We start from the raw sequence: 27443 nt of genomic DNA on the forward strand, positions 1-27443 counted from the left end.
TAATGTTATCTATTTCGCTATAGTGTTGGGTGAAATTCTCCCACCGTTCTAAGGTAGCTGGGGAGACAGGTTCGTCCCACCCGGTGCCCTCTAACCAGATATTCTGCATTAGTATTTTTGCCACTATGACCATTGATGCAAGCCAGCCTAAAGGATCGAAAAGTTTGGCTATAGCGGATAGGATTGCGCGTTTGGTGATGTTTTCGCCATTCTCTAACGCTCCTGCGGTGAAGTAAAACATATCTGAATGCGCGTTCCATCGTATTCCGAGTGCCTTCACCGAGCTAGCCTCTTCAAACGCTAGGAAGTCCTCGCTGAGCAGATCCATTTTGGGGATGCCCTGAAGGATTTCCTCACAATTTGATGTCCACTTGCGCAATGGAAAGCCAGCTGAGTGTAATGCTTCGCGAATCTCGGGTCTTGCTTTTATAGTTGACGCTATTGTATGTCCTCCAGATAAAACATCGTCGACATACATACTTTCTCGTAAGATACCCGATGTTATTGGGTGGGTATTTTCCACATCATCAGCCAATTGTAGAAGTGATCATAGCGCGAGTTAGGGGCGCAGTTTACACCAAATGTGACAGTCTTTAGTTCGTAAAGACTGATGGGTTCGTTGGGGCATGTTCGATGGACAATTCTTTGAAATTTGGCGTGATTATCGATCACCCAAATCTGCCTATACATCTTTTCTATGTCGCTATTAAAGACAAAGCGGTACAGTCTCCAACGTAGAAGTAAAATGGGCAAGTCTGCTTGGAGTACTGGACCTGGGTGGAGTATGTCGTTTAGACTAATGCCATTTGCCGTAGGACTTGACGCGTTGAAGACGACGCACACCTTGTTAGTGGTACTTTCCGCCTTTACAACGGCCTGATGGGGCTGGAAATAATTATCCGAATCGTCGGATGGTATATTATTCTTGATTTTTCTCATATGTCCGAGTGTTTCGTATTCTGACAACACCCGAACATACTCTTTCCCTAAATCTTGGTTTTTCAGTAATCGCCCCTCATTTCTGAAGAATTGTGAACATGCGTGCTTTAGGGACGGTCCTAATTTAATATTCTCAGGGTAATCCTGCCTGAATGGTAGCGAAACTGTATATCTTCCACTTTATCACGTTTTGTTGTGTCCTTAAATAATTGTTCACAATACCTTTCTTCTTCATTAAGCATTTTATTTTTGGGAACATTTTCTATCTCCCAAAACGCTTTTAATTGGTTGTCCAATGCAACCTCGTTGTAAAATGACACGACGCTCTTCGTTGGACTCGGTGCTTCAACTCGACCGGTTAGTATCCAACCGAACACTGTCTCTTGGGCCAGAAGTGTATTAAGTACATTCTTTTTCAGATCGCTCATTATAATTTGGGGATATATGTCTCCACCAAGTATGAGGTCTACATCTTCGTTGACGTAGAACCTCTTGTCTGCCAGAACCAAGTCTAGGAATGCCTGCATAGTCATCGTGTTGATATGGCAGGATGGCAGATTCCCAGTAAGTTTGGCTAGAATCAGAACTGGAGTAGTCAAGCTGAAGCATGGATCCACTGGTGAACGTAATTCGATGGTGGATACCTCTCTAACTTGAGCAGATACTGCATTGGTGATGCCCGACACTTGGGCATGCATTTTCCTCGCCGGCAAATTGATTCTGCGTTTCAGTCTTTCTGTCATGAAAGGACATTCAGACCCTGAATCAATTAATGCCCGCGCGGAGAAGTATGTACCATTATGGTGAATGTGTACGCGAGCAGTTCCTAATAGCACGCCTGTGCTGGAATTGGCATGACAGGATTTTACATTCTGGTTTGCATATTGTCGCGCCTGTGCTGATGTGGTTGGGATATTATCCGCATCTTTGAAAGGATTGCGTACAGCCGTGTGCTGAGATGTATCCGCATGCAGGAGCGTGTGGTGACGATAGTGGCATTTGGAACAATTGTAGGAACTGGTGCACTTCGTCACGGTGTGTCCTGGGGATAAGCAATTCACGCCGCCGCTTGTGGATTTTATAAATTTAATCCTTTCTACTGGGGTTAACTCGCAGAAGCGTGAACAGTTTCGCAATCTGTGTTCAGGGGATTTACACATCTTACAAATTGATTTTATTGTTTGCTTGGATACTTTTGTTTGAAAAGCACAAATTCTTTTCGTAGGGGTTTCTGACGATTGTCGCGACGCGTTTGGTTTTTGCACTTTCGAAGTGGCATGCCCTGTAAAACCACGCACTGTTTAAGTGTCTGAAACCAATTAGACAGGAATTTATCCATATCCTCCCACTGGGATATGTCCATTTTATGGTCTATACTTTGCTCCCAAAGAGACAGCATGCTCTCTGGTAACTTGGTTGAGCATAGATAGGTAAGGATTGCATCCCAATTGGAAGTGTCAATTTTGTGGCATTTGAGGGACGAAATACAATTATTTATATCATTTTGCAGCTTTTTTATTGAACTGCCACACTCACTTTCTACCTTTTTTAAGTTGAATAAAATTTGTAGTTATGTGTTAACTAAGATACGTCTGTTCTCGTATCTTTCACACAAGTTTTTCCAGGCCATCTCGAAACCTTCATTTGTGAGAGGGCATTTTTTAACGATATCTTTTGCTTCGCCCTGCGTTTTGTTGTTGAGATGGAATAACTTTTCCACCCCTTTCAAGCTGGAATTGTTTATATAAATTGCCATGAAAAGGTCGCGAAAAGTTGGCTAAGACAGATAATCCCCTTTAAAAACTTCCGTGTCGCAAGCAGGGAGGCGAATTTTATGCCCATGAGGTTCTTACTCAGGGTTGACGTTCTTGTCATCCTTCTTGTATTTTTCTGCCTCAGCAGATATAGACGCTGAACATCGCACGTAGATTGCGTATGCTGCCTTTTGCTTCTTTCTGATCGCCATAACGTCATCCGCTGACACCTCATCAGATCTCAATAGCGAACCAAACGCAGACTTTACCTTCTTCCACAAGAGCCGCAACCCTTCCTGCTGTATTGCAAGGGTGTGTTTGCTATGGTCGCTCTCCGGAATAAGGCTGTAATCTTTATCAAACTCTGCGATTGATTCTGCTAAACGGATGTAGGTTTCCATTGCTTTATTTACGTTTATTAACGAGAAAATTGCCGATTATAGAAATGGAACGCTTTAGAGTAAAAATACCTGCCCAGCCGTAAATAAACACTATTGAAATTCGAAGTTTATTATTTATTTTGTTTATTGCAGACTTTGTCAGAGTAGCGACAACGAAAAAAGGGTTTGTTTTAAGAACCTTTTGTCACAGCACCGACAATAGCAAAAGATTTAATGTACAAACTTTTGTCTCAGCGGCAACAACAAAAAATGGGGACCACTCGCCACCTCCACAAATAATGGGTGTATTTTTGGAAAAGTGAAAAAGTGCGTGCTTGAATATCGGACCAAGTGCAAAAAAAGTGTAAAAAGTGTTTAAAAAGTGAAGTGAGCACCGGATTAATTAATTAAATTGAACTTAATTTCGTGTTTGTGATGTGCAAAAAAAAAACAACAACAAAAACCTATTTAGTATGGTGCGGAAATTGAGGTTAGGTTACCCTCTTCCTTGTGTTGTGTCTGGAAAACCTTACCACTGGTGGGGGGATAGCCCAGATAATCACAAGGACTGAAATAAAGGCTAACAAACCAAGTGATTTAACCTTTGAAAATAGAAAACTAAATTGGTGCTCACTAAATAAGTTCACTGTTTTCACTTTTTTTTTTGATTTTAATTTTTCGCGCACTACAAGGGTTTCTTCTTTATTTTGCAAAAAAACAACACTCAAAAAAGTGGTAAGAAATATAACCCTTACCTCTTAGTTTGTCGTAAGAAATGTTGATTGTGCTGTGTTTTTGTTGGCGAATATCCTGTGGCTCTGGTCACCTATGTTCAATATAAACCTCCAACTTTCTCCTTGTCAATTTTTGGCTGCTGTGATATGCTGTGGTAAATAAAATTTTTTTTTGCCAATCCTCTGGCAAATTGTGTAGTATGGAAATCTGCTGTGCAGGTTACAAAATGATGACGGTGATGATCCTGGGCGATGTGAACTGCTTGGCGGTTAATCGAGAAAGAGGCCGGTTATCCCGTTGAGGACAACCGGTAAGCCGCGAAAAAGTCCTCTGGTGTTAAGGAGGGGAAAGGCCACACATACAACCACCCCCACATATACGTGCATGGGTGCTGACAACCTGCACACACACACGTGTATGTGTATGAAACGCATGCATGTACATGCATGCACACAAATGTAGGCGTGAATGTGGGTGGCTGAAAATATTATTAAAACATTAGGGAGGGGCGCCGTCAATCAGGTAAAAGTTAGGCATTGGGCATAAAAACTAAGCATTGATTAGCTTTCTGATAGGAGCTGAAAGAAGCCCCTACCGCAATAATGTCTTTAATTCCTATTATATTAAAATGTAAAATCTTTTGATAAAAATAATTTTTTACCGTTTCATTATTGAACAAAGAACTTTTTGATGTATCAAACAGGACCCAAAACTCCCCTTTATGATTTTCATTATACATAACTGTATCTGACCGCACAACTGTATTCATTTCATTATCGTTCATCCCTATATTTTGTATATTAGAATCTTCAACAGTTACAGCTAGCTGTACATTCGGTACAGTAGCCTTCCACCAAAATTTTATTCAAATCAACTTTAGTATTTTTGTTGTTATTATCTATGCCCCTGTCCATATTTTTGTCCATTTTTTTATTCTCTATAGTTTGATTTTGATGTGTTTTAGGTACACCTCTCGGTACAATGTACCTTGAAACGGTATTTAATTTGCTCTTTCCTAGTTTTTTTAATAAGTCTTTTTCCACTACCGCTATCTGTGGCACTGTCGATCTCACTGTCCAAATTTTTGTCACTTTTTTGCCTATTTTCTCTTTTTACCCCACTCTTCTCTGCGTCCTCCCCTCCCCAAACCATTTTACGGAAGGATTGGACCCAGAAAAATCCCGTCTAACTCATCAGACACCGAAGTGTCTTCCATTACACCAATTTAAATATAAGTATATTAAAAGCATAAAAAGACTCACCAGTTAGACCTTACTTTTTAACACATAAACTAACTTTTAAAACAACTAAAGTTAATTTTATAAAACAAAAATTAGCCGCTCCACTCGAGAAAAAAATTTGTATATTCCGTTATCTTCATGCTGATTTTCCGCTTATAAAAATTTTGCTGCTTCAGTATATGCTTTCTGTTCTGCGTCTCGCTGCTTTTTTGACTTTAGAAATGCAATAAATGTAGGAGTCATCAGAGCTGTATCAGTTAGTGTTTCTATTAATTCAATTTTATCGATAAACGGGGCAAGTGCTAGTGGATCACCACTGTGGTTTTCTCGCATTATTGAGGCACAAGTAGTAATGAATGATTTCGTTTGATCCATTGTTGTCATTATGGAATGTTTAAGATTTAAATCTGAAGTAGAAGTTGATTTAGAAGGTGAAGTTTGCGTTGAGTTATCAAAACCGAAAAAGTCTCCGGGTAAGGAGTCTCTTGCACCAACTGTGGTATTTGAAGATGTTGACGAATTGTCGGACTCTGACATGTAAGGAAAATGTGAAAAAAAAATTAAATTGAACAGCACAGGCTAATGCGTGAAGCAAAATATGGGTCGCTGAAAGCGAAAATATGAAATTGGATCTAAGCTTGAAGGAATTGTAATGAAGTTGGCTTGAAAATTAAAGTTATGTAATATGCTGAGAAAAGTACTATCTTAAAAATATCGAAGTTACTATAAGCTTACCAAATGTATTGTATATACAATTACCAAATATATATATATATATATATATATATATATAAATTATGTATATTTAAAAAAAATGTAAAGAAAATTTACGATTTCAGATATAATGCGGACGCACCGCGTTTAATAAAATTTCCAAAATTGTTGTTTTATCACGGACGCACCGCTTTTATTCAAAATTCTCAAGTTGTTGTATTACTGACGCACCGCTTTTAAGTCAAATTTATCACATTGTCTTTGTATTACGGACGCACCGCTTTTAAATCAAATCTATCAAATTGTTTTTGTATAACGTACGCACCGCTTTTAAATTTAATTTCTAAAATTTTTGTATAACGGACGGCACCGTGTTAATAAAAAAATCTCATATTTATGTTGGAAAAATAAATTGTTACACTTAAAAACGTACATACGCAGGGCCGTAGAGAGAAAATCCGGGCCCGGGACTAAAAAATTTACGGGCCCCCTATAAGGAAACCTCTAATACGTTTCATTATTTTGAATTAATGACGTCTCATTCATGAATCATTATTGATGGATTAAATCAAAAAAAAGTTTTGCCACATCAACTAAGTGATTTTTAGATTAAGAGCTGAAAATAAAATTAACACAGCCACATACTGTTTCAAATAATCTTTTCTAGTTATTTGGTAACATTTTAGAACATTTCTGATAGATATAATGATGATTATAAATTTTAATTATTCAATATAGAGGGTTCGGATATCAAATAGTGGCTTTTCTTGCTTTTCTCGCTGGAAAATTTTTTATAATAATATCGACATTTAACTGTCTTGCCAAAACGGATTCAACACAAAGCGTGGCAAGTCCTGAAACTCGCTCTTGAGATGAACACGATATATGAAAATTTTTGATTCTTGCAAGGACGCTGAAGGAGCGTTCTGCACTAACTACAGAGTGGCATTTAGCAATTCCAATGGTGACAGAACTTTATCAAAATTAGCTTCGTAGTTTCATCCATGTCTTCAAAGGAAAAACCACAAAAACGAAAACGTCTCGTTCAAATTTCTCATAGCTGAAATAATGACAGTACCATCAGATGAAATTAATGTGAGTATGTCCTTCTCATTGGTACCCAACAACCTTGAATCCCTTTCATTTGTCAGGAAAATTTGCGGCATCCACAACGTATCACGCAACTGGTTTTCCCCCAAAATCGGTTGTCTACGTTTGGGTGCAACCTTACGAAAAGTTAAACGTGTATCGAGAAAGCGTAATTGTAGTAAAACATGAATTTTAAATTGCAAATCATGTGCTTCTAAATTTTGCATGAAATGGCTAGACAATGTTTCCAATTAACCATGGTGGGCTATGCCGAACATCATCTATGTTAGATGAGAATAGCCTTGTTGGAAGTACAATTTATCCAAACGTAACTTCAATCGTCACCTACGCATGCACCAAGCCGGGAAATGGTTATCACTGCACACCGAACACCACGCAGTTATAGCGACTAACGAATTATCTGGGCGTGGTGGGCAGTTGGATAGGGAGATAGTGCGGCGTGCTCAGGAAAGACATAATAAATAAAGTGAGTGAGTTGACTAGGTATTTATAAATTTAACATCCTATTTAAATTTTTACCGCTGTATCTCCGCCGATAAATCTATACAAATTTATAAAAAAAAAAGTGTCCGGCGAAGTGCGTTTCCTTTCGCCTTTCGGTTTGGGTTTGAGGACTTGTTGCGGAACTTTTTTCTTCTGTTCTGTATTACGAGTCGGCCGACATATTCGTATGCTCATTACGCATTCTCAAATTTCTGCAATAGGGTTTCATAAAGATTATACATATGACATAAAATGCATCAATTCCTAGACCGGTTATTATGGGGGAGGATGTCAGTTGTCGTTACCCTGATAGCACTCCATATGGCTCTATAACAATTTATAGTTTGGTATAGATGTAGATACGAGCTTGGCTTCTATTCAACTTCTGGATGAAGATTTGGTACCAACTTCTGGTGTGATACGCAAAGGTTCACATTACCTATTGCACGCTGTCATTAGCATTGCATGAATTACTCGACTTGGATCCAAGTCCATTAGAGTATATGATACCTGACTTCCCAGAAGTTAAAGAGAAGTCAGAAATGGGAAAAGTTATTGGACACGACGATTGATGATCCTAACAACCACTTGGATCTGGTACCAATCGATGCCTTGGCTGCTGCTATTAATGATTTTGAAGATGGCATGGTGTTAGTTAATCTCGATATCCGAGTTATCGATGAGGTTGCTGAGGAAATATGGATTTGCAAAAATGAAACGGTCACTAAATGGAAGAATAAGGTTCTGGATTATAAGGTGCATTTTCAAAATGAATTTGCTAATGAGCCTATTTGACTTACATTCGTCAATGTTATTGATTTGATAAGATCAGAACATAAACAAGGGAAGGGGGGCGGGGGGGATTTGCGTGTTCTTGTTCGGTGAAGCGATAATTATATGAATTCATCAATCCCTTCTTAACTATGGGTGACCCCTCTTTACCATATTTCATTAATCCGGTTCACCATTTAAGATCTAGTAGCCACTAAGCACTTAGGTGGTTGAATGTTGAATTTACCTAGCGTTGAATACAATTGGATCACTCCTTTTGAATAAATAACTTGGAAAATTTCAAATTATGTTCACAAACGTTTTTTTCTAAGAGAGAGAATGACCGCATTTAAACCATTTCTTGGGTTCTCCAACAACCCATTAAAATTGCGGCCATTCTTCAGTTAGTGTATGCATGCATTTCAGAATTAGTGCGTAGAACAAATATCAGCGTTTTGTACGTTGTTAGAGAAAACTAGCAATTATCTGAGCTAAACTCTTGATTGCCAAAATAACAGATATTAACGATATTTGTTTGTTCGAATTTAGATTAATTCTTCGTAAATTTATTTCGTTTGGGCTATTCTCTCAAATTGCCCCTTTGTGAAGCTTATTAGGGCAGTATTTCTCATAAGGAGTGTCATGAACTACTGAAATTTATAATGAGCCGAGTACCTTTATGTTATGTGGCAAATAGAGGATCTGCTTTAGCCTTCTGGCGTCCTCGCTCGGGGTGAGCGAGTGAATTTTGGGTTAGAATTTTGTTGAAAACTTAAAGTATGGAATGGGCTGAATGCCTTTATGTTCCGGTGGCAGATAGCGGATCTGCGTTAGGATTCTGGTTGGCCTCGTTCCGGGTGAACGAGAGCTGGGTTTTGAAATTTTGAAAATTTAGAAAGATTATGGGCCGAGTGCCTTTGTTTTCTGTGGCAGACCAAGGGTCTGCGTAAAGGCTTTTCTGGTATAATCGTTATGGAATAACGAGTGAGTGGGATGGTTTGGGATATTTCGAAATTAGGGAGGAACGGAGGGAATGTTAGGAGGAGCTCTTGGTCCTCTCGCAATCTATCTCCTCCGTGGGAAGAAGGATCAGTTTGACCAAAGGTCGTCCGACTTGACCCTTCTCGGTAAAGAGCTCGACCACACGTAATCGGTTATCTTCGCCGGGATGTACGTTGACGACTCTACCTAACCTTCATTCGTTGGGAGATAAGTTGTCCTCTTTGAGGACAACGAGATCTCCCACTTGTATATTTTGTTTGGGGTGTTTCCACTTAACACGCTTTTGAAGTTCGGATAAATATTCGGTTTTCCATCGCCGTCAGAAGGCTTGATGGAGGGCCTTTAGCTTCTGCCATCTATTTAGCATGGAGGCAGGGCTTTCGTTTGCATCCGGTTCTGGCGGCTCCAGAAGATGGCTGGCCGTGAGGAAATGTCCTGGGGTTAGTGGCTCCAGGTCCGTTGGGTCATTGGACGCCGGGCTGAGAGGCCGTGAATTTAGACATGCCTCGATCCGGCACAAAAGGGTTTATGGAGAGAAGCGACCTTTTTGAAGTGGCTTTTGAAGCTCTTTACTCCCGCTTCCCATATGTGGAGCGCCGGCGGGAATAAAATGGCAAGTTAATGCTTGATGGCTATACCTGGAGACTGTTTTGTCTCGGATTTCGGCCAGAAAGGCTTCAAATTCGGATCGTAAAGATCTTGATGCTCCGACAAAGTTTGTACCATTGTCGGAGTAGATGTTTTTCGGACATCCTCTTCTCGCGATAAAACGCGAGAAGGCTGCGAGAAAGCATGGGGTGCTGAGGTCACTAGTGGCCTCTACGTGAATGGCCTTAGTGGCGAAACAGACAAAAAGGCATACGTAGCCTTTTGACAGTCGACATCCCCTACCGCGGTAGCTTTTGATTTCGAAAGGCCCCCCAAAGTCTACCCCGGTATTGGTGAACGGGCGGGTAAAAGTAGTCCGTTCGCAGGGAAGGGTACCCATAAGTTGGGACCTGTGCCTGCTTTCGGTGCATAATGCAGGTTTTGCAATTGTGGATGACGGCTCTGATCATGGTCTTGACATTCGGTATCCAGTATTGGGTTCGGATAAGACGGAGCATGAGCTGGTTCTCGCCATGATGGGAGTCATGATGAGCCATCATAACTGTAAGGCGAAACAGCCTACAATTGTAAGGCAAGATGATCGGATGACGCTCATTGTAGGACATGTCTTTTGAAGCCCCTAGAGGCCCCCCTGTTCTAATAATATCATCTTTGTCGATGTATGGGTTCAGTGACAGGATTTCACTCTTCCGATCAATGGGTTCCCTATTTTAAATATTCTGTACCGTAAAATTGTTTCTGGCAGACTCGTATTAATGCTTGAGTCGTTGCCTTAATCTCATCGGCTGAGATTATGCACGACTTTTCTTGGAACACTTTGGAATTTTGTGGCATTTGAGGGACGAAATACAATTATTTATATCATTTTGCAGCTTTTTTATTGAACTGCCACACTCACTTTCTACCTTTTTTAAGTAGAATAAAATTTGTAGTTATGTGTTAACTAAGATACGTCTGTTCTCGTATCTTTCACACAAGTTTTTCCAGGCCATCTCGAAACCTTCATTTGTGAGAGGGCATTTTTTAACGATATCTTTTGCTTCGCCCTGCGTTTTGTTGTTGAGATGGAATAACTTTTCCACCCCTTTCAAGCTGGAATTGTTTATATAAATTGCCATGAAAAGGTCGCGAAAAGTTGGCTAAGACAGATAATCCCCTTTAAAAACTTCCGTGTCGCAAGCAGGGAGGCGAATTTTATGCCCATGAGGTTCTTACTCAGTGTTGACGTTCTTGTCATCCTTCTTGTATTTTTCTGCCTCAGCAGATATAGACGCTGAACATCGCACGTAGATTGCGTATGCTGCCTTTTGCTTCTTTCTGATCGCCATAACGTCATCCGCTGACACCTCATCAGATCTCAATAGCGAACCAAACGCAGACTTTACCTTCTTCCACAAGAGCCGCAACCCTTCCTGCTGTATTGCAAGGGTGTGTTTGCTATGGTCGCTCTCCGGAATAAGGCTGTAATCTTTATCAAACTCTGCGATTGATTCTGCTAAACGGATGTAGGTTTCCATTGCTTTATTTACGTTTATTAACGAGAAAATTGCCGATTATAGAAATGGAACGCTTTAGAGTAAAAATACCTGCCCAGCCGTAAATAAACACTATTGAAATTCGAAGTTTATTATTTATTTTGTTTATTGCAGACTTTGTCAGAGTAGCGACAACGAAAAAAGGGTTTGTTTTAAGAACCTTTTGTCACAGCACCGACAATAGCAAAAGATTTAATGTACAAACTTTTGTCTCAGCGGCAACAACAAAAAATGGGGACCACTCGCCACCTCCACAAATAATGGGTGTATTTTTGGAAAAGTGAAAAAGTGCGTGCTTGAATATCGGACCAAGTGCAAAAAAAGTGTAAAAAGTGTTTAAAAAGTGAAGTGAGCACCGGATTAATTAATTAAATTGAACTTAATTTCGTGTTTGTGATGTGCAAAAAAAAACAACAACAAAAACCTATTTAGTATGGTGCGGAAATTGAGGTTAGGTTACCCTCTTCCTTGTGTTGTGTCTGGAAAACCTTACCACTGGTGGGGGGATAGCCCAGATAATTACAAGGACTGAAATAAAGGCTAACAAACCAAGTGATTTAACCTTTGAAAATAGAAAACTAAATTGGTGCTCACTAAATAACTTCACTGTTTTAACTTTTTTTTTGATTTTAATTTTTCGCGCACTACACGGGTTTCTTCTTTATTTTGCAAAAAAACAACACTCAAAAAAGTGGTAAGAAATATAACCCTTACCTCTTAGTTTGTCGTAAGAAATGTTGATTGTGCTGTGTTTTTGTTGGCGAATATCCTGTGGCTCTGGTCACCTATGTTCAATATAAACCTCCAACTTTCTCCTTGTCAATTTTTGGCTGCTGTGATATGCTGTGGTAAATAAAATTTTTTTTTGGCAATCCTCTGGCAAATTGTGTAGTATGGAAATCTGCTGTGCAGGTTACAAAATGATGACGGTGATGATCCTGGGCGATGTGAACTGCTTGGCGGTTAATCGAGAAAGAGGCCGGTTATCCCGTTGAGGACAACCGCTAAGCCGCGAAAAAGTCCTCTGGTGTTAAGGAGGGGAAAGGCCACACATACAACCACCCCCACATATACGTGCATGGGTGCTGACAACCTGCACACACACACGTGTATGTGTATGAAACGCATGCATGTACATGCATGCACACAAATGTAGGCGTGAATGTGGGTGGCTGAAAATATTATTAAAACATTAGGGAGGGGCGCCGTCAATCAGGTAAAAGTTAGGCATTGGGCATAAAAACTAAGCATTGATTAGCTTTCTGATAGGAGCTGAAAGAAGCCCCTACCGCAATAATGTCTTTAATTCCTATTATATTAAAATGTAAAATCTTTTGATAAAAATAATTTTTTACCGTTTCATTATTGAACAAAGAACTTTTTGATGTATCAAACAGGACCCAAAACTCCCCTTTATGATTTTCATTATACATAACTGTATCTGACCGCACAACTGTATTCATTTCATTATCGTTCATCCCTATATTTTGTATATTAGAATCTTCAACAGTTACAGCTAGCTGTACATTCGGTACAGTAGCCTTCCACCAAAATTTTATTCAAATCAACTTTAGTATTTTTGTTGTTATTATCTATGCCCCTGTCCATATTTTTGTCCATTTTTTTATTCTCTATAGTTTGATTTTGATGTGTTTTAGGTACACCTCTCGGTACAATGTACCTTGAAACGGTATTTAATTTGCTCTTTCCTAGTTTTTTTAATAAGTCTTTTTCCACTACCGCTATCTGTGGCACTGTCGATCTCACTGTCCAAATTTTTGTCACTTTTTTGCCTATTTTCTCTTTTTACCCCGCTCTTCTCTGAGTCCTCCCCTCCCCAAACCATTTTACGGAAGGATTGGACCCAGAAAAATCCCGTCTAACTCATCAGACACCGAAGTGTCTTCCATTACACCAATTTAAATATAAGTATATTAAAAGCATAAAAAGACTCACCAGTTAGACCTTACTTTTTAACACATAAACTAACTTTTAAAACAACTAAAGTTAATTTTATAAAACAAAAATTAGCCGCTCCACTCGAGAAAAAAATTTGTATATTCCGTTATCTTCATGCTGATTTTCCGCTTATAAAAATTTTGCTGCTTCAGTATATGCTTTCTGTTCTGCGTCTCGCTGCTTTTTTGACTTTAGAAATGCAATAAATGTAGGAGTCATCAGAGCTGTATCAGTTAGTGTTTCTATTAATTCAATTTTATCGATAAACGGGGCAAGTGCTAGTGGATCACCACTGTGGTTTTCTCGCATTATTGAGGCACAAGTAGTAATGAATGATTTCGTTTGATCCATTGTTGTCATTATGGAATGTTTAAGATTTAAATCTGAAGTAGAAGTTGATTTAGAAGGTGAAGTTTGCGTTGAGTTATCAAAACCGAAAAAGTCTCCGGGTAAGGAGTCTCTTGCACCAACTGTGGTATTTGAAGATGTTGACGAATTGTCGGACTCTGACATGTAAGGAAAATGTGAAAAAAAAAAAATTAAATTGAACAGCACAGGCTAATGCGTGAAGCAAAATATGGGTCGCTGAAAGCGAAAATATGAAATTGGATCTAAGCTTGAAGGAATTGTAATGAAGTTGGCTTGAAAATTAAAGTTATGTAATATGCTGAGAAAAGTACTATCTTAAAAATATCGAAGTTACTATAAGCTTACCAAATGTATTGTATATACAATTACCAAATATATATATATATATATATATATATATATAAATTATGTATATTTAAAAAAAATGTAAAGAAAATTTACGATTTCAGATATAATGCGGACGCACCGCGTTTAATAAAATTTCCAAAATTGTTGTTTTATCACGGACGCACCGCTTTTATTCAAAATTCTCAAGTTGATGTATTACTGACGCACCGCTTTTAAGTCAAATTTATCACATTTTCTTTGTATTACGGACGCACCGCTTTTAAATCAAATCTATCAAATTGTTTTTGTATAACGTACGCACCACTTTTAAATCTAATTTCTAAAATTTTTGTATAACGGACGGCACCGTGTTAATAAAAAAATCTCATATTTATGTTGGAAAAATAAATTGTTACGCTTAAAAACGTACATACGCAGGGCCGTAGAGAGAAAATCCGGGCCCGGGACTAAAAAATTTACGGGCCCCCTATAAGGAAACCTCTAATACGTTTCATTATTTTGAATTAATGACGTCTCATTCATGAATCATTATTGATGGATTAAATCAAAAAAAAGTTTTGCCACATCAACTAAGTGATTTTTAGATTAAGAGCTGAAAATAAAATTAACACAGCCACATACTGTTTCAAATAATCTTTTCTAGTTATTTGGTAACATTTTAGAACATTTCTGATAGATATAATGATGATTATAAATTTTAATTATTCAATATAGAGGGTTCGGATATCAAATAGTGGCTTTTCTTGCTTTTCTCGCTGGAAAATTTTTTATAATAATATCGACATTTAACTGTCTTGCCAAAACGGATTCAACACAAAGCGTGGCAAGTCCTGAAACTCGCTCTTGAGATGAACACGATATATGAAAATTTTTGATTCTTGCAAGGACGCTGAAGGAGCGTTCTGCACTAACTACAGAGTGGCATTTAGCAATTCCAATGGTGACAGACCTTTATCAAAATTAGCTTCGTAGTTTCATCCATGTCTTCAAAGGAAAAACCACAAAAACGAAAACGTCTCGTTCAAATTTCTCATAGCTGAAATAATGACAGTACCATCAGATGAAATTAATGTGAGTATGTCCTTCTCATTGGTACCCAACAACCTTGAATCCCTTTCATTTGTCAGGAAAATTTGCGGCATCCACAACGTATCACGCAACTGGTTTTCCCCCAAAATCGGTTGTCTACGTTTGGGTGCAACCTTACGAAAAGTTAAACGTGCATCGAGAAAGCGTAATTGTAGTAAAACATGAATTTTAAATTGCAAATCATGTGCTTCTAAATTTTGCATGAAATGGCTAGACAATGTTTCCAATTAACCATGGTGGGCTATGCCGAACATCATCTATGTTAGATGAGAATAGCCTTGTTGGAAGTACAATTTATCCAAACGTAACTTCAATCGTCACCTACGCATGCACCAAGCCGGGAAATGGTTATCACTGCACACCGAACACCACGCAGTTATAGCGACTAACGAATTATCTGGGCGTGGTGGGCAGTTGGATAGGGAGATAGTGCGGCGTGCTCAGGAAAGACATAATAAATAAAGTGAGTGAGTTGACTAGGTATTTATAAATTTAACATCCTATTTAAATTTTTACCGCTGTATCTCCGCCGATAAATCTATACAAATTTATAAAAAAAAAAGTGTCCGGCGAAGTGCGTTTCCTTTCGCCTTTCGGTTTGGGTTTGAGGACTTGTTGCGGAACTTTTTTCTTCTGTTCTGTATTACGAGTCGGCCGACATATTCGTATGCTCATTACGCATTCTCAAATTTCTGCAATAGGGTTTCATAAAGATTATACATATGACATAAAATGCATCAATTCCTAGACCGGTTATTATGGGGGAGGATGTCAGTTGTCGTTACCCTGATAGCACTCCAATTGGCTCTATAACAATTTATAGTTTGGTATAGATGTAGATACGAGCTTGGCTTCTATTCAACTTCTGGATGAAGATTTGGTACCAACTTCTGGTGTGATACGCAAAGGTTCACATTACCTATTGCACGCTGTCATTAGCATTGCATGAATTACTCGACTTGGATCCAAGTCCATTAGAGTATATGATACCTGACTTCCCAGAAGTTAAAGAGAAGTCAGAAATGGGAAAAGTTATTGGACACGACGATTGATGATCCTAACAACCACTTGGATCTGGTACCAATCGATGCCTTGGCTGCTGCTATTAATGATTTTGAAGATGGCATGGTGTTAGTTAATCTCGATATCCGAGTTATCGATGAGGTTGCTGAGGAAATTTGGATTTGCAAAAATGAAACGGTCACTAAATGGAAGAATAAGGTTCTGGATTATAAGGTGCATTTTCAAAATGAATTTGCTAATGAGCCTATTTGACTTACATTCGTCAATGTTATTGATTTGATAAGATCAGAACATAAACAAGGGAAGGGGGGCGGGGGGGATTTGCGTGTTCTTGTTCGGTGAAGCGATAATTATATGAATTCATCAATCCCTTCTTAACTATGGGTGACCCCTCTTTACCATATTTCATTAATCCGGTTCACCATTTAAGATCTAGTGGCCACTAAGCACTTAGGTGGTTGAACGTTGAATTTACCTAGCGTTGAATACAATTGGATCACTCCTTTTGAATAAATAACTTGGAAAATTTCAAATTATGTTCACAAACGTTTTTTTCTAAGAGAGAGAATGACCGCATTTAAACCATTTCTTGGGTTCTCCAACAACCCATTAAAATTGCGGCCATTCTTCAGTTAGTGTATGCATGAATTTCAGAATTAGTGCGTAGAACAAATATCAGCGTTTTGTACGTTGTTAGAGAAAACTAGCAATTATCTGAGCTAAACTCTTGATTGCCAAAATAACAGATATTAACGATATTTGTTTGTTCGAATTTAGATTAATTCTTCGTAAATTTATTTCGTTTGGGCTATTCTCTCAAATTGCCCCTTTGTGAAGCTTATTAGGGCAGTATTTCTCATAAGGAGTGTCATGAACTACTGCAATTTATAATGAGCCGAGTACCTTTTTGTTATGTGGCAAGTAGAGGATCTGCTTTAGCCTTCTGGCGTCCTCGCTCGGGGTGAGCGAGTGAATTTTGGGTTAGAATTTTGTTGAAAACTTAAAGTATGGAATGGGCTGAATGCCTTTATGTTCCGGTGGCAGATAGCGGATCTGCGTTAGGATTCTGGTTGGCCTCGTTCCGGGTGAACGAGAGCTGGGTTTTGAAATTTTGAAAATTTAGAAAGATTATGGGCCGAGTGCCTTTGTTTTCTGTGGCAGACCAAGGGTCTGCGTAAAGGCTTTTCTGGTATAATCGTTATGGAATAACGAGTGAGTGGGATGGTTTGGGATATTTCGAAATTAGGGAGGAACGGAGGGAATGTTAGGAGGAGCTCTTGGTCCTCTCGCAATCTATCTCCTCCGTGGGAAGAAGGATCAGTTTGACCAAAGGTCGTCGGACTTGACCCTTCTCGGTAAAGAGCTGGACCACACGTAATCGGTTATCTTCGCCGGGATGTACGTTGACGACTCTACCTAACCTTCATTCGTTGGGAGATAAGTTGTCCTCTTTGAGGACAACGAGATCTCCGACTTGTATATTTTGTTTGGGGTGTTTCCACTTAACACGCTTTTGAAGTTCGGATAAATATTCGGTTTTCCATCGCCGTCAGAAGGCTTGATGGAGGGCCTTTAGCTTCTGCCATCTATTTAGCATGGAGGCAGGGCTTTCGTTTGCATCCGGTTCTGGCGGCTCCAGAAGATGGCTGGCCGTGAGGAAATGTCCTGGGGTTAGTGGCTCCAGGTCCGTTGGGTCATTGGACGCCGGGCTGAGAGGCCGTGAATTTAGACATGCCTCGATCCGGCACAAAAGGGTTTATGGAGAGAAGCGACCTTTTTGAAGTGGCTTTTGAAGCTCTTTACTCCCGCTTCCCACAGGCCGCCCATATGTGGAGCGCCGGCGGGAATAAAATGGCAAGTTAATGCTTGATGGCTATACCTGGAGACTGTTTTGTCTCGGATTTCGGCCAGAAAGGCTTCAAATTCGGATCGTAAAGATCTTGATGCTCTGACAAAGTTTGTACCATTGTCGGAGTAGATGTTTTTCGGACATCCTCTTCTCGCGATAAAACGCGAGAAGGCTGCGAGAAAGCATGGGGTGCTGAGGTCACTAGTGGCCTCTACGTGAATGGCCTTAGTGGCGAAACAGACAAAAAGGCATACGTAGCCTTTTGACAGTCGACATCCCCTACCGCGGTAGCTTTTGATTTCGAAAGGCCCCCCAAAGTCTACCCCGGTATTGGTGAACGGGCGGGTAAAAGTAGTCCGTTCGCAGGGAAGGGTACCCATAAGTTGGGACTGTGCCTGCTTTCGGTGCATAATGCAGGTTTTGCAATTGTGGATGACGGCTCTGATCATGGTCTTGACATTCGGTATCCAGTATTGGGTTCGGATAAGACGGAGCATGAGCTGGTTCTCGCCATGATGGGAGTCATGATGAGCCATCATAACTGTAAGGCGAAACAGCCTACAATTGTAAGGCAAGATGATCGGATGACGCTCATTGTAGGACATGTCTTTTGAAGCCCCTAGAGGCCCCCCTGTTCTAATAATATCATCTTTGTCGATGTATGGGTTCAGTGACAGGATTTCACTCTTCCGAACAATGGGTTCCCTATTTTAAATATTCTGTACCGTAAAATTGTTTCTGGCAGACTCGTATTAATGCTTGAGTCGTTGCCTTAATCTCATCGGCTGAGATTATGCACGACTTTTCTTGGAACACTGCTTTAGTTTTAGGATGCGTTCTTTTATAGAATCTCGTAACATATGATAGGACTTTCAAGGCCCTAGGCAAATTTGAAAATCGGTCGAGAATATCTATGTGCTCTACCCCTGTCGTGGCATATGATTGTGCCCTCTTTTCCTCAACGGACGTGTTGTAATCGGTGTCTTGTGCTGGCCAGTGGGAATTGTCTTCTTGCAGCCAAGAAGGTCCCTGCCACCACAACGAATTGTTGACCAACTCTGATGCAAGTAGTCCTCTGCTTCCTAGATCCGCTGGATTAGATTCCGAGTCCACGTGAAGCCAGACCTTGCTACCGACCATATCGATGATCTTAGTGATTCGGTGTGCGACGAATGTTGACCAGGAACAGGGCGGCTTTCTTATCCATGCGAGTACGATGGTTGAAACCGTCCAGAGGTGAACTTTTGCTGGTCCCAAATGAATGTTTCGGAATATTGATTCCATGATTTCTGCGAGCAGCGCGGCGCCGCAGAGTTCTAAACGTGGTAGCGAGATGGTTTTCACTGGAGCTACTCTGGTTTTTGCTAAAAGTAAGTGTATGAAAACCTGATCGGCTCTTTTCACGCGCATGTATACCGCTGCCGCATATGCTTTCTCGAAAGCGTCACAGAAGCCGTGGATTTCTATGTCGTCTTCCGGTGAAAAATTTACCCACCGCGGTATCCTAATGTTATCTATTTCGCTATAGTGTTGGGTGAAATTCTCCCACCGTCCTAAGGTAGCTGGGGAGACAGGTTCGTCCCACCCGGTGCCCTCTAACCAGATATTCTGCATTAGTATTCTTGCCACTATGACCATTGATGCAAGCCAGCCTAAAGGATCGAAAATTTTGGCTATAGCGGATAGGATTGCGCGTTTGGTGATGTTTTCGCCATTCTCTAACGCTCCTGCGGTGAAGTAAAACATGTCTGAATGCGCGTTCCATCGTATTCCGAGTGCCTTCGCCGAGCTAGCCTCTTCAAACGCTAGGAAGTCCTCGCTGAGCAGATCCATTTTGGGGATGACCTGAAGGATTTCCTCACAATTTGATGTCCACTTGCGCAATGGAAAGCCAGCTGAGTGTAATGCTTCGCGAATCTCGTTTCTTGCTTTGATAGTTGACGCTATTGTATGTCCTCCAGATAAAACATCGTCGACATACATACTTTCTCGTAAGATACCCGATGCTATTGGGTGGGTATTTTCCACATCATCAGCCAATTGTAGAAGTGATCATAGCGCGAGTTAGGGGGCGCAGTTTACACCAAATGTGACAGTCTTTAGTTCGTAAAGACTGATGGGTTCGTTGGGGCATGTTCGATGGACAATTCTTTGAAATTTGGCGTGATTATCGATCACCCAAATCTGCCTATACATCTTTTCTATGTCGCTATTAAAGACAAAGCGGTACAGTCTCCAACGTAGAATTAAAATGGGCAAGTCTGCTTGGAGTACTGGACATGGGTGGAGTATGTCGTTTAGACTAATGCCATTTGCCGTAGGACTTGACGCGTTGAAGACGACGCACACCTTGTTAGTGGTACTTTCCGCCTTTACAACGGCCTGATGGGGCTGGAAATAATTATCCGAATCGTCGGATGGTATATTATTCTTGATTTTTCTCATATGTCCGAGTGTTTCGTATTCTGACAACAACACCCGAACATACTCTTTCCCTAAATCTTGGTTTTTCAGTAATCGCCCCTCATTTCTGAAGAATTGTGAACATGCGCGCTTTAGGGACGGTCCTAATTTAATATTCTCAGGGTAATCCTGCCTGAATAGTAGCGAAACTGTATATCTTCCACTTTATCACGTTTTGTTGTGTCCTTAAATAATTGTTCACAATACCTTTCTTCTTCATTAAGCATTTTATTTTTGGGAACATTTTCTATCTCCCAGAATGCTTTTAATTGGTTGTCCAATGCAACCTCGTTGTAAAATGACACTATGCTCTTCGTTGGACTCAGTGCTTCAACTCGACCGGTTAGTATCCAACCGAACACTGTCTCTTGGGCCAGAAGTGTATTAAGTACATCCTTTTTCAGATCGCTCATTATAATTTGGGGATATATGTCTCCACCAAGTATGAGGTCTACATCTTCGTTGACGTAGAACCTCTTGTCTGCCAGAACCAAGTCTGGGAATGCCTGCATAGTCATCGTGTTGATATGGCAGGATGGCAGATTCCCAGTAAGTTTGGCTAGAATCAGAACTGGAGTAGTCAAGCTGAAGCATGGATCCACTGTTGAACGTAATTCGATAGTGGATACCTCTCTAACTTGAGCAGATACTGCATTGGTGATGCCCGACACTTGGGCATGCATTTTCCTCGCCGGCAAATTGATTCTGCGTTTCAGTCTTTCTGTCATGAAAGGACATTCAGACCCTGAATCAATTAATGCCCGCGCGGAGAAGTCTGTACCATTATGGTGAATGTGTACGCGAGCAGTTCCTAATAGCACGCCTGTGCCCTACAAAATTTGGTCACAAAACTTACCCACGCCCATGCAAATGTGACTATGAATATAATCTATGAATGACTGTAAAATGACTAGTCAAATGACGTCGTGCAGATAAAATTTGCGACAGATGGAAAGAGGCTTTTATCCGCTGTCTGGGAACACTCTTGGTGTTGATTTGGGCCATGTTGTGTGAGAATCACAAATTGTGGTGTATTTGTTGATTTCAACACAACCCTGGCGAGAATAGGCTACACTATCGAGTGTGGCAATTTGTAGCGCTGTCAGCTGATAACTCTTCCACTCATTGGAACGAGGCAGCTGTGTGGTGCTGCCAATTTGGCAGTGTAATGAGACATAATGGTCATGTCATGCAATTATTTAGGGACAGTTCGCGTCTGAGTTCTGACGCGACCTGACTTCTGAAAGGTTTCATTTTTTTGTGTGGTTTTTCTCATAAAGTTCATTTTTGGTGGAATTACTATTTCATAAAGGTTCCTGAACTTGCCTTTAATTATTTTATTAATCTTGAAAATTGTATCGTAATCTCCAATTCGCTTTTCCACAGTTAAGTTTAGGCTAATAAAAACTGGAAAAGGCTTGGAAATTTCACGGTCGGATATAATTCGGACGTTATTTCTTTATAGTTCAGGGAACCGTCTAAAACTAAGTTGGAGTTTAGAAGAAAACTTAGTTTTTCCTAATAAAAATAGTAATGGAAACTGATTTAAGGAAAATAACTATTGTGTTTATTTTTATTTTTTTTTTGTTTTTGATAAAAGGAAGCCCATGAAAAACAAACCAGAGCGCGCCTCCTTATTTAGGTCTATATTTTCGCGATTATATATGTATTCTGATTTTTGTTCACGTGCTAACGCTCGGGTGTGTTGGATCTTATGGATCCGAGCTGTGATACCCTTTGGATCGCGCGCAATATGCTTACTGCGTAAGAACCGAAAAGAGCAAATGTCATCGAGTGGCAACCTTGTTTCGTTCATTCAAACTGTCATTCATTCATGGAAATGAGTGTACAGACATTTTGAATGAATTTTCATTATGAAAAAGACGTGTGATGGGTGAGTATAAGTATCGTTTCCTTTTTATAATTTTGTAACATTTTCTAATTTCTTATTCTCTTTTTTTTTGTCGTTTCAGCTGATTACTAATCCTTCGCAAGAGCACGCTCTGATATTGGAAATACCAATAAATTCGGGAAAATACAGAATTTCCTCAACGATTCGGCTTATAGGGAAATTCTAAGACCTAGCGAAAATTTTAATATACGGTTATGTATGGAACGTCGAACGCCGACGTATACCATTTTCGCATCCACAGGCCGGTGGCGCACAGTCCCATTGTGCTCTATTCATGAAACAACGGCAACGAATGCCCGGATTTCGTGGTGGGCAAATATAAACGTATCCATCGGCACGTTGGCGTAAGCCAAAGCGGCAGTACTTACTAAATCATCACAGTTATAGAGCGTATCAATATCGTGCGCACCTTATCATCGAGCAACGGGCAATGCATCGGGAGAGTGCAGCAATTGTTGCTGCTGATGGTAATTCGATGAGTGTTTCAGGCGTTAACGATAGCAAAGACTCACACGCCAACGCTGAAAAAGATTGGTTCCATGAAGATATTGATATGTCACATTATCATCATGTGGATGAATTCGAAGAGGATTTTGAATCGGACAATGACTTCGACGAATCCTATGATAGTCGTAGTAAACGTAAACGTGGTACACGAAGAGGCACAGTTACCACTGATGGCACGCCAAACGGGGACGTAACAGGCGTAATAATGCTGATGGTGGCGAGTAGTATAACCATTTTGTGCGGCCACGCTATTTGCGTGGGTGTTCGTACTATACCCTTTAATTTTATTGGCTTGAATTCGTGCTCGTTAGCCTCTCCGTCTCTCTACATATTTGACATTTTGTCCAGCGGCTTTAGCACCATAGTCAAAATTTTTGTATCCGAAAATGACTGCCTTTGAAAAATTTTGTATTTTACCGGAAATTGTCAAGGCAATCGAAGAAATGGAATGGACCTTGCCGACCGATGTACAGGCTGAAGCAATACCGCGATGTACTTATGGCCGCCGAAACTGGTTCTGGTAAAACAGGAGCTTTCTGTTTACCTATTTTGCAAATAGTGTGGGAAACATTACGCGATTTAGGGGAGGGAAAGGTTAGCAAAACTGTTGCTGCTGGTGGCTCTATTGCACCATGGACAATGTCGTTCTTTGATCGTGGGGCAGCACTTACCGTAACAGCGGATGGAATGCGTTGTCAATCGCGTGAGTTTAAAGAATGGCATGGTTGCCGTGCAACAACCGGCGTCCGTGGCAAAGGAAAATTCTATTATGAAGCTACTGTCACTGACGAAGGCCTTGTCGTGTGGGTTGGTCTACTGAGGAAGCCGATCTAGATCTTGGTACATGTCGTAATGGTTATGGCTTTGGTGGCACAGGAAAAAAATCCAATAATCGTCAATTTGATGATTATGGGAAACATTTGGTAAAAATGACGTGATTGGCTGTTTTCTTGATTTGCAGGCCAATGAAATTGTGGTTGCCAAGGATGGCAAAGGTCTTGGGGTAGCTTTTGGAATACCTGAAAATCAACGTAATGAAACATTTTATCCAGCTGTTGTGTTGAAAAATGCTGAAATGTTATTTAATTTTGTTAAAGCGAATTTAAGTATCCACCAAAGAATGGTTTCGTGGCGGTTTGCCTAGCAGGTGCTGAACGTTCTAAAGCAAATCCGCTTGCTAGTCCTGCAACAAATACAGCAGCCAATAAGCCAGCACCTAATGCCCCACAGGCAATTATTATCGAGCCGAGTCGTGAATTAGCTGAACAAACTTATAATCAAATTGAAAAATTACGAGTGTGTTTCAGGGAATCTATTAAGCCAACGATTATCGGCAATGAATACGTATAATAGTGACAATGATATTGGTGGCAATGATGATAAGAAACACACAACTTCCCGTTTAAACTAACAAAGAAATTAGATTGAGTTGTTTAAGAAGGAAAGAGGAGGAGGAGAGAACATGGGGAAGAGGACTTACTCACTTGGCAGGGCAATGATGAAGCAAGTGCAAAGGGGTATTGATTGGTATGCAAATTGATATTGATTTATGTTGAACAGTGACTGTCAATTCAGGCAAAGCCTTAGGGTACACCAGAGTAGTCGGCGAAAATACAACCTTTTCAATCCATCGGGTAAAGCTTTCTTATTTTTGTAGACTCGCTAAAATTGAATCTTTTATTGCTTATTTTCTTGAGAAAAGGGAGCTTTTTAGTGGATGGACTGAAGCAATTTTAGTTCGTGCGACCGACCACCCCAATGTACTTATATATGTATTTTATTATTATTATTATTTTTTTTTGTAGGGGAAAAATTTGTAGGGAAAAATCAAGAGGAGCACGACGCAAATTGGAAGAGAAGCTCGGCCTTAGATCTCTTCGGAGGTTATCGCGCCTTACATTTTTTTTTTTTTTATTATTTTTTTTTAGCGCATATATTTTCGTATGCAACTATCTACATATAAGTAAATTATATGCTTTTGAGTATTTATGTACATACAAACACATGATATCAACTTGGTCTTTACTTGTTGGTACTGTCGTGTTGCAATTAAACAATTGAAATTGGGTAGGCCGTGCTAAGAACATTGCAAAGCCGTTGAGTCACCCGCAAGCAGGAGAGGGTGTTTTTTTTTTTTTTTGACAGTAACTTGTATAGTAATTTTGCATTCGAAGCGCAAAGTCGGGAGAAAGGGGATATTAAGTAGTGGGTACCACTTATGTTCCAGCCTACATTGTGCAGGCTTTCATGCTTTGTTGAAAACAGCTAGAACTGGCAGACATTGATTTGTCAGAGAATGTGAATTTAGCAGTGGCAGTAAAACATTAGGTCAAGAACTATGTAAACCATCACGAATTTATGTAAATGAAATACTCGCGCTCTTAAGGGAATGCGAAATTAAAGCCATATCGCACATTACTATGGGTATTGAACGCGCGCAAAAAGCTGGAATACCTGCAGTTGTGGTATCGCATAAGTTATATGCAAAACGTGAAGACTTCGGCGCAGAAGTGAGTCGCATTCTAATGGAGTACAAAGTATATTTGGTATGCCCGTTGGCTGGGTGGGGTAACAAAGTCACTTGTATTGAACCTGCACCAGCACTGGATGCCGCTGCTGTGGGGCATCAAGATGGCACAATTGGTGTGCTTAACTTTAAATTCGATGAGGTGCTTATGAATTCAAACAAGATTGGGGTTGAGTTGGTCAGGTACCAATAGTCATGTGGCATTTTGGAATTTGGAAGACAGAAAGGTAATGCTGGCTGTGCCGTACTCTCGTTGCTCTACGTATATTGATGATTTTCTTTTTTAATAACTTATAAATCGCTAGACAGATTTGTTGCTGTTATATCGGAATTTCCATTTGGATCAACAATTGCAAAAATGATAATTGCCGGCTGTCAACGTAATTGCTCAAATGAAATACTTTTAATTACTATTATGATATCAGGTGAGATTGTATGCATTATTTTGAATTGCCCAGACTGCTGTTTTTTGGAAAAAAAGACCCTTTAGATTTTAATAAGCACAAGAGACGGGTTTTTATACGTTGTTGTGGCTTTAGTAGGTGTCACTGAGGGGGAGAATTCTTTGAATTGTGGATAGGTAGTTGCTCTCATTGTTGTTAAGCACCAGCGTTGTGGCCATAATGTGCCAGACAATAAAAAAGGGGGTATGCGGTGGCAAATAGTTTATCTGCTTTAGTCTTCTATTGGCCTCGTTCGTGGTGAACGAGAGCTGGGTTATGGGGTTTGTTGGCCTCGTTCGGGGTGAACGAGAGCTGGGTTACGGGGTTTGTTAGAACGGTTGGGAGTTACAAGTCTCCCTCACTGGAGGGTGGTAATAGAACCAATTTCGTGATTGGTCTGGTGGTTTGTCCCCTTGCCGTATCCAGTTCGACGACTCGAACTCGGTTATCAGGGCCATAATGAAGGGTGGCTATCCGACCTAGTCTCCATTCGTTGGGGGGCAGATTATCCTCCTTAATGACGACTAGGTCTCCCTGTTTAAGGTTTGATTGTGGATGCTTCCACTTAACGCGCTTCTGCAATTCGGTGAGATACTCCGTTTTCCACCGTTTGCAGAAGGTTTGATGCAGCGCCTTAAGTTTTTCCCATCGATTGACGAGTGAAGCGCGATTCTCGCTGACGTCAATCTCGGGTGGCGCTAGTAGGTGGCCCCCGACTAGGAAGTGTCCGGGGGTAAGTGGCTCCAGGTTGGACGGGTCATTTGACGATGGGCTTAGGGGTCGGGAGTTGAGACAGGATTCAATCCTACACAGAAGGTTGCTAAACTCCTCTAGAGTAAATTTATGATCCGATGCGATCTTTTTGAAATGTGTTTTGAAACTCTTGACTCCCGCTTCCCACAGCCCGCCTATATGAGGAGCAGCGGCTGGTATGAAATGCCATGTCAGGGTTTGGTGGGCGTATTTCGAGAGAGTTTGGTCGCGCGCATCAACGAGGAATGCCTTGAACTCCGAGCGGAGAGCCCCCGACGCACCGACAATGTTCGTCCCGTTGTCGGAGTAGAGGTTTTTCGGGCATCCTCGTCTGGCGACAAACCGACTAAACGCTGCTAGAAACGCGGCGGTGCTGAGGTCGCTAGTCGCCTCTAAGTGGATCGCCTTGGTCGCAAAGCAGACGAATAGGCAGACGTAACCCTTAGACATGCGGTATCCTCGTCCGCTCTAAGACTTGATGTCAAACGGTCCTGCGAAATCCACCCCGGTGTTGGTAAATGCCCTGCTAAAGGTGGTGCGTTCCGCAGGGAGGGTTCCCATGAGTTGCGTCGGGGAACGTTTGCGGAATAGCGTACAGGCCTTGCAGTTGTGTATGATGGATCGGATCATGTTTTTGACCCGAGGTATCCAGTATTGCGTGCGTAGGAGCCGCAGCATCAGTTGGTTTCCGCAATGTACGGAAATGGTGTGGACAAACTGGAGTAGGAGACGGGTGAGTCGGCAGGCGTAAGGGAGGATTATTGGGTGACGCTCGTCGACGGGAACGTCTCTGGATGCGTTGAGACGACCCCCCACCCGAAGTACATTATCTTCGTCGATAAAGGGGTCTAGAGAGAGAATCTCGCTTTTGGTCGCGATGGGTTTCCTAGTTCTCAGAGAGCTTATTTCTTCGGCATAGTGGTTGGTT

At 40.8% G+C, this 27443-nt stretch overlaps 3 pseudogenes; all 3 read left to right on the forward strand.

The window, feature by feature from the left end:
* The first annotated feature begins 7607 nt into the window (after positions 1 to 7607).
* Positions 7608 to 11457, forward strand: LOC137248587 (ATP-binding cassette sub-family F member 2 pseudogene; annotated as a pseudogene).
* A 4312-nt stretch (positions 11458 to 15769) lies between these two features.
* On the forward strand, positions 15770 to 16313 carry LOC137248589 (ATP-binding cassette sub-family F member 2 pseudogene; annotated as a pseudogene).
* A 6865-nt stretch (positions 16314 to 23178) lies between these two features.
* LOC137248590 (ATP-dependent RNA helicase Ddx1-like) lies at positions 23179 to 24142 on the forward strand (annotated as a pseudogene).
* Positions 24143 to 27443: the final 3301 nt, after the last annotated feature.

Source organism: Eurosta solidaginis, chromosome 4 (genome assembly GCF_040869045.1).
Source record: "Eurosta solidaginis isolate ZX-2024a chromosome 4, ASM4086904v1, whole genome shotgun sequence".
Classification (NCBI taxonomy): Eukaryota; Metazoa; Arthropoda; class Insecta; order Diptera; family Tephritidae; genus Eurosta; species Eurosta solidaginis.